The sequence below is a fragment of the Cannabis sativa genome, chromosome 5 (assembly GCF_029168945.1).
Source record: "Cannabis sativa cultivar Pink pepper isolate KNU-18-1 chromosome 5, ASM2916894v1, whole genome shotgun sequence".
Taxonomy (NCBI): domain Eukaryota; kingdom Viridiplantae; phylum Streptophyta; class Magnoliopsida; order Rosales; family Cannabaceae; genus Cannabis; species Cannabis sativa.
The window spans coordinates 72,224,969-72,232,738 of record NC_083605.1 but is presented as its reverse complement, the minus strand read 5'-3'; positions in this window follow the sequence as shown (position 1 = coordinate 72,232,738).

Genomic DNA, 7,770 nt, shown 5'->3' with positions numbered 1-7,770 from the left:
AAATATCTAAGTTGATTTTTATCATCATACTTAAATATTTCTTTTTCATGACATTTAATTAAATAGAAAATTATTTTTAGTTGAAATTTATTTTTTCAACTAAATTTAAATAATTTTCAAAATATATTTTTTATTTTATTAATCAATTTTCGAAATTGCATTTCTTAAATGCTAGAATTTCGAATTTTATCTTGAAAAATAGATTAAGTTGTAAATTAATTATTTATTTTAATTAATTCTTGGATCAACTTAAATCAATGATTTTTTCATTTATTGATTAATTTAAAATAAATTAAATTAAAGTATATTATTTGAAATTGAATTAATTAGTCAAAGGAAAATCTAGATAGATGATATTTTTTACTTGAAGTATTTTTCTAGTGTATTTAATTAAATAGAAAATTAATATTTAAGTTGATTTTCATCATCATACTTAAATATTTGAAATTTTTCTTATATATTTAATTAAATAGGAAAATTATATTTTTTGTTGTAAATTAATTTTATTAATTAATTTTGGGCCAAAAGAACTCCACAGTTAAGCGTGCTTGAGGTGGGGCAATTTTAGGATGGGTGACCTCCTGGGAAGTTTTCCCAAGAAGCGTGCGAGTGAGGACAAAGCACGTTGGAAACACTCGTGTTGGTCTGTAGGGTCAGTCGTCAGTCCATGAAGCAGTCAGAGTGACGTACTCGTGTATGAGAGCCATTCATTCCGTGGGTATGAGGACCCAATGGAGGCTTGAAGCGGGGACGTTACAGAATTATTCAATCTCTTAAGCTGAGTTTTTTGTTGTTGTAATTGTTCTTGTTCATAGCTCTTGTGAGCTTCTGATCTTGATTGTTAAGGAGTGAGGTTCGATCGCAACAAGTGGTATCAGAGCAAGGGATTAGTTCAATCAAGATTAAAATTCGAAGACTTTAAGAATCATCAAGAAGATGTTTGCTGCAAGATTTGAGATTGATAAGTTCAATGGGACAAACAATTTTGGGCTATGGAGGATCAAGATGAAGGCATTGCTTGTTCACAATGAAATCTCAGAAGCAATTTATGAAGAGGGCATTAAGGAGATTGGAGATGACAAGAAGAAGTTGAAGATGATTGAAACTAAGGCACACAGTGTAATTTTATTCAGCTTAGGAGATGAAGTTCTAATTAAGTTTCTATTGAAGACAAGGCTCTAGGATTATGGAACAAACTCAGTTCCATATACATGAAGAAGTCCTTGGCTAATAAGCTATACTTGAAGAAGAGGATGTATACTCTTAGAATGGATGAGGGAAAAGACTTGAGGAACCACTTAGATAAATTCAACAAAATCACTCTCAATCTCAGAAACATTAATTAGGATGAAATTAGAAGAAGAAGATCAAGCTATTATATTGCTAAGTTTCTTGCCAAGATCCTATGAGCACTTTTATTGATACAATGCTCTATGGTAAAGAAACCCCATACAATATCTGAAGTAAAAGTATCCCTGAATTAAGAAAATCAAGGTGATAATGGTGAAGGTTTGTTTGCTAGAGGAAATTCACAAAAGAAAGATATCAAGAACCAGAAGGGAACCTAAAGGAGAGCTAGAAATTAAAGTCAAAAGATGAATTAAGAGGAATTACAAACAAGAAGTGTTTTTACTGTAAGAAGGAGGATCATTTTCGATATGATTTTTTAGCTTTGAAAGCCAAACTCAAGAGAGATAACAAAAAATACAGAGAAAAAGGAGAAGCTGGTGTTGTAACAAATGGCTATGAGTCTGCAGATGTTTTAGTGGCCTCAAATGTAGATTCAAGTCATGCGTGGGTTCATATTTTAGGAGGTTCATTTCATATGTGCCTCAGCGAAGAGCTGTTCAATGATCTTGAAGAAAGCAAAGGTGGAATAGTGTTCTTGGGTGATAACAATGCCTGTCAAATTCACGAAACTGGTTCAATCATGCTTAAATTGCATGATGGAGTCAAAAGAAAGATTCAAAATGTAAGGTATGTTCCAAATCTCAAAAGAAACTTATTATCTATTAGTGTATTAACTGAGAGGGGTTGTAAGGTTGAAATTGATGATAAGCCTCTTAAGGTATTGAAAGACTCTAAAATGGTTATGAAAGGGGAATTCATGAATGGTCTCTACATCTTGATTGGTGAAACAGTAACTAGTTGTGTCAATATTGTTTCATCCAATCAAGAACTTGATAAAACTAAACTATGTCACCTAAGGCTTGGTCATGTGAGCCAAAGGGCTTGTTAGAGTTAGAAAGATAAGGAATTCTTAAAGGTAAACTTGGTGGTGAGCTAAATTTCTGTGAAGAATGTGTTTATGGAAAATGTTGTAGGTAGAAATTCAATACTGACAAACACACCACCAAGAACCACTAGGGTACATACATTTAGATCTCTTGGGTCCCTCAAAGGTGTCAACCTTGGGAGGAGAAAACTATTTTCTGAGCATTGTAGATGATTACTCAAGGAAGGTATGGGTGCACTTGCTCAAAACCAAAGATGAAGCTTTCAAGACTTTCAAGGATTGGAAACATTTGGTAGAGAATCAATCTGGAAAGAAAGTTAAGAAACTGAGGACATACAATGATTTGGAATTTCGCTCTAAAAAATTCTTAAACTACTGCAAAGAAGCTGTGATTGGAAGACACAAATCAGCACCAAGGACTCCTCAACATAATTTTTTAGCAGAGAGGATGAACAGAACTCTAATTGAAAAGGGTTAGATGTATGTAAAAGGGTGTTGGTTTAGAAAGAAAATTCTGGGAAGAAGTTGTTACAACATTCTGCTACTTAGTCAATAGAAGCCCATCTGCTTCAATTGGATTCAAAACTCTACAATAAATGTGGACATGTCAAGTTTTTAATCTAGATTACCTGAAAGTGTTTGGGTGTGCATTAGGGGTGTGCAGAAAGTCATCTGATCCAATCGCAACCGATCGATCCAATCCCAACCGATCCAATAAAATCAGATATCCAACCATAATTGGATCGGATCGGATCGGATGCAAATCTTAAAAATCCAATTGGATCGGATCGGATGTTTGGTGAGACATCCGATCCAATGGATAACCGAACCGATCCAATCCAATATCATCCAATGTCCATCCAATCATATTCAATATTTATTATTTTATATCTTTAATTATTTTGTTTTAAAAAATATATTAATTATTAATAGGTTTTACTATGCACCTGGACACATTGATTTAATATTTTATATAATATTTACATTTGATGTATTGGACTTGTTTATTAAGACTTTTGCTTATTAAGTTAGATTTGTGTTATATTTTTATTATGGGATCATGAAAATTAGGTTGGATTTGGATTAAACTATTGTTTATTATTTAATTATTAGGTTTTAAATTATATTTTTCCATATATTTTTTCTTTTTAATGAAATCAACCTAAATAGTGGCTAAATGGATTGGATTCATCCATTGGATCCATCCAATGGATCCAATCCAATCCAATAAAAAACCAGTTAAAGCATCCAATGGATGGAACCGATCCGATTCAATACATCAATTGGATCAGATCCGATCGGAGGACTCAATTCAATTGGATTGGATCGGATGGCAAAATCCAATATCCAATGAACACCCCTAGTGTGCATATGTTCATGTTAAACAGGATAAATTGCAGCCTAAAGCAATCAAGTGCATGTTTTTAAGGTATCCTGGTGGAGTTAAAGGATACAAACTATGGTGCTTAGAAGAAGGGTTCAAAAAATGCATAGTGAGTAGAGATGTAATCTTCAATGAGAAAGTGATGGCCATTAAACCAGAAGATAAAGCTGAATTAAGTACTAAGACAAGACAGTTACAAGTTAAGGTGAGATCAGAAGGAAAGGCAAGTGATGTAACGCCCCGATATTTTGCCTTATTTTACAAAAATACTATTTTCATGCATAATTTGAAAAGATAAAAAAAAAAAATTTAAATACAACAGTGGATTTTAAAAAAAAATTCAAAATGCAACAGAGAAGGATCCTTCATTTGTAAAACAAGATACATTAAGTAAGTAATTTTAAATAATGCATTTCCACTGTGTTAGATTTATCAATTGCTTAAAATAAAACTAAGGCACCACCGACGTTCTAGATCGTTTGTCCGCCCGTAGCCGCTCACAGTATACGTACCAGAACTGACCCTGCTCACTACACATACTTCCCTGTCTAATACCTGTAGGGGGAAAGTAAGGGGGGTGAGCTAAAAGCTCAGTAAGGAAATGCTTATCAAACAATACCATATAATATCACACATACCATTAATGTATTTATTAAGTTTTAGCAATATCATACATGCTCTTTTATAACTATAACCAAATAACTGTACATATGGAAACCTTTATCATACAAGTCTATACTATTTGTTCACACCGTACACATATACAGAGATCATAACTCCAATATCATACTCATAACATAATCATATCAATACTATAAATAATAATGTCATTATCACAATATTGGCATATCATAGCCATTACTTACATAACCCGGGCCTAGCCTGACCCTACAATATCCTGGGCCTAATCTGTCCATATAATAACATGGGCCTATGCAGCCCTACCATTATTATAGGATAGGGTATCTCTATATTCAACAGTAACATCGCTGTATCATACCCACCATAACAATCTCATACACGACTCAGTAAAATGCAGGGTAGGGTATCTCTACATTCAACGGCCTTATCCCGTATCATACCCCACCATGGTCCCCAACTTTACCTGAGACGTTAGCATACAACATACAACATACAACATGCAACATACAAATACATCATACAACATACAACCTGAAACATACAAATACAACATACAACATATACAAGTCATACAACCATAACCTATGTATCAATTCACAAACTCATATTGTGTCCATACCACACATTCTCAGTACCATATACATATTCATAATAACAAAACATAAATCATATTTCAATACATAAAGAATTTAAATTTATGCAGATAAACACATACAAAACTATCTAATTTCCTTACCTCAAATCCCGCTGCTTAAGAGTTGTTATCTCGTCACTACTACCTATAATAAGACATGGGTCAAGGCCCTAATATTAAAATTCGTACTCTTACAGTACAGCAGAAAGATTACTATTTTTGACCAACAACTACACTAATTCAGTAAAAGTTGTCTTCATAAAAATTATAGAAAATTCCATTATCTTTCCAATGATATAAAGATCATTAAAAATGGATTAAAACTGAGAGAGTTATGATTGTTTTACTGAAACTATTTCTGAGAAGGAATATGGAGTAACGAATTATACGACTTAGCAAAAATACAAATTTTTTGCATTGAAAGGTTCAGAACTAGAAGATAACATCTTCATGAAAGTTTTAGGAAATTAAATTCCCTTTTCAATGATACCAAAATCTCTGAAATTGGAATTATATTCAAAGAGATATTACAATTTTTCCAAAACAGTTTTGGAAGAACAAGATTCAAGAAATGAATTACATGATACAGAAGGAAACTAACTTTTCGACATAGTATAACTCCGAATTCACGAAATGTTTCTTCATGCAACTTATGGAAAATTGAATAAGCTTTGAAACCATATATAGATCATTAAAAATGGACAAGAATTGAGAGAGTTATGGTATTTTAAGTGAAAGTACTTTTTCTGGAAATATGAAAAAAAACGATTTACAACAATATCAGAAAGATGATAATTTTTGACTTAGAATATCACCGAAATGGTGAATAGTTTCTTCATAAAAATTTTAGATCATCGAATAAGCTTTCTAACAATACAAAAATCGCTGGAAACGGATCAATATTGAGAGAGATATGACTATTTTACTAAGACAATAATTTTCAGAAAAAAAATAAAAAAAACGAGATTTCATAGTTTAACCTAAAAGTTCACAACAATAAATGGAAGAACTCTCTTACCTCTTGATGACTCTTCTTAATCAGTGCTAGATCTTGAAATCTCAAATTATTAGAATGGTGATGATGATCTCAATGTTATGTTGATGAAAATCATGAGTGTTGTTTGGCGAAGAGAATGAAACAAGAAGGAAAATTATAAATCTTTGATAGATAACGAGATGGATAACTTGTAGGGTATAGGATTTTATGAGTGTCTTCTCTAAGAATTGTATTCAGGCTGAAAGAAAGAGATTGAGATTGAGTTTTATTTTTTCTCAGGGTTAGAGGCTCTGCATATTACGTATCAAGAATGTGATAGATTTAGGTTTTATAATCTAATTAAACCCATAAAAGAAAATAATAAAATAACCCCTGTAATTTGATACTAATTTAACTCTAAATAGAATAATTAAATAAAAATCTTATTTGTTAGATATAAGTTTTAAATTTGAATTTTAAAACTTAGGGTTTCTATACTAAACTTAACAGGTCGTCACTTTGTACCTTAATTTTGACTCCAATAAAGTTAAAATTACGATAAATCTATTTCTACATAATTGATAGATCTTTGAATTATCTTTCCAACGCCACTGAAATCACCTCAATCCGAGCTCTAGAACTCCAGATATGATCGTTTTAGTAAAACAGTTTTTTTAATCCTACGAATTTATCCAAACCTACAAATTTTTAACATTAATTCTATAATAATGTTATTTAATATCACTTATACCATTAATTAGAATCCACTAAATAATTTATAAAACCCTAATAAACTTTCATATTGGGCTTTAATTAAATGATTACCTACCTTGTAAAAATACCATAATATTTTACTTTCGTAGTTAATATAACTTTAACTCTCTCTAGAAAATTGGTACAATAATCTAAGCAACAATCTCAACTCACTAACAACACAAATATATAAGATAATTATCCTCACACAATTAATATCCCAAGGAGAGAGAAAAAAAATTAAATACTATTTTAATCTGGATATTACAAGTGATCACTATGATAAACAGTAATTTGTTGAAGAAATTGATCAGACACAAGATAGTTCTCTTGAAAACTATCAATTGGCCAGAGATATGGTTAGAAGAGAAATAAGAGCACCAGCTAGATTTGGCTTTGCAGATTACACTACCTATGCTTTAACTATAGCCAGTGAGATTGAGAATGTTGAACCTGCCACTTATGAAGAAGTTGTTAGCTGCAAGAATAGAGATAAGTGGTTACATGCAAATGATGAGGAAAAATAGTCACTAATAAGGAATAAGACCTGGATTGTTGTTAGAAAACTAGAGGGATGTAAACTAGTCAATTGCAAGTGGATCTTTAGAGAAAAAAAGGGGCTATCAAGTGATGATTGCAAGAGATACAAGGCCAGACTTGTATCCAAAGAATTTACTAATTGAAATCTTCTCACCTGTTGTAAAACAGACATCAATTAGAGCAATCACGGCTAAAGCTGCTTCTAAGGACCTAGAAATTGAGCAAATGGACGCCAAAACTACCCTCTTTCATGAAAAACTAGATGAGACCATCTACATGGAGATGCCAAAAGGCTTTGATGAAGATAAAGACAAGGTTTGTCTATTTATGATCTGAAACAAGCACCATGATAGTGAAATCTCAAATTTGATGAATTTATGATGAGAAGTGGCTTCACCAAAAAAGTATGACCCCTGTGTGTACTTCAACAACACACTCTTCCTCCTTCTCTTTGTAGATGACATACTGCTAATATGGAAAAGTAAGAATGAAATTGGAGAAATAAAGTCATTACTAAACTCAAAATTATAAAGTCATTACTAAACTCAAAATTTGAGATGAAAGACCTAGGTGAAGCTAAGAAAATTTTAGGCATTAAGATTAAA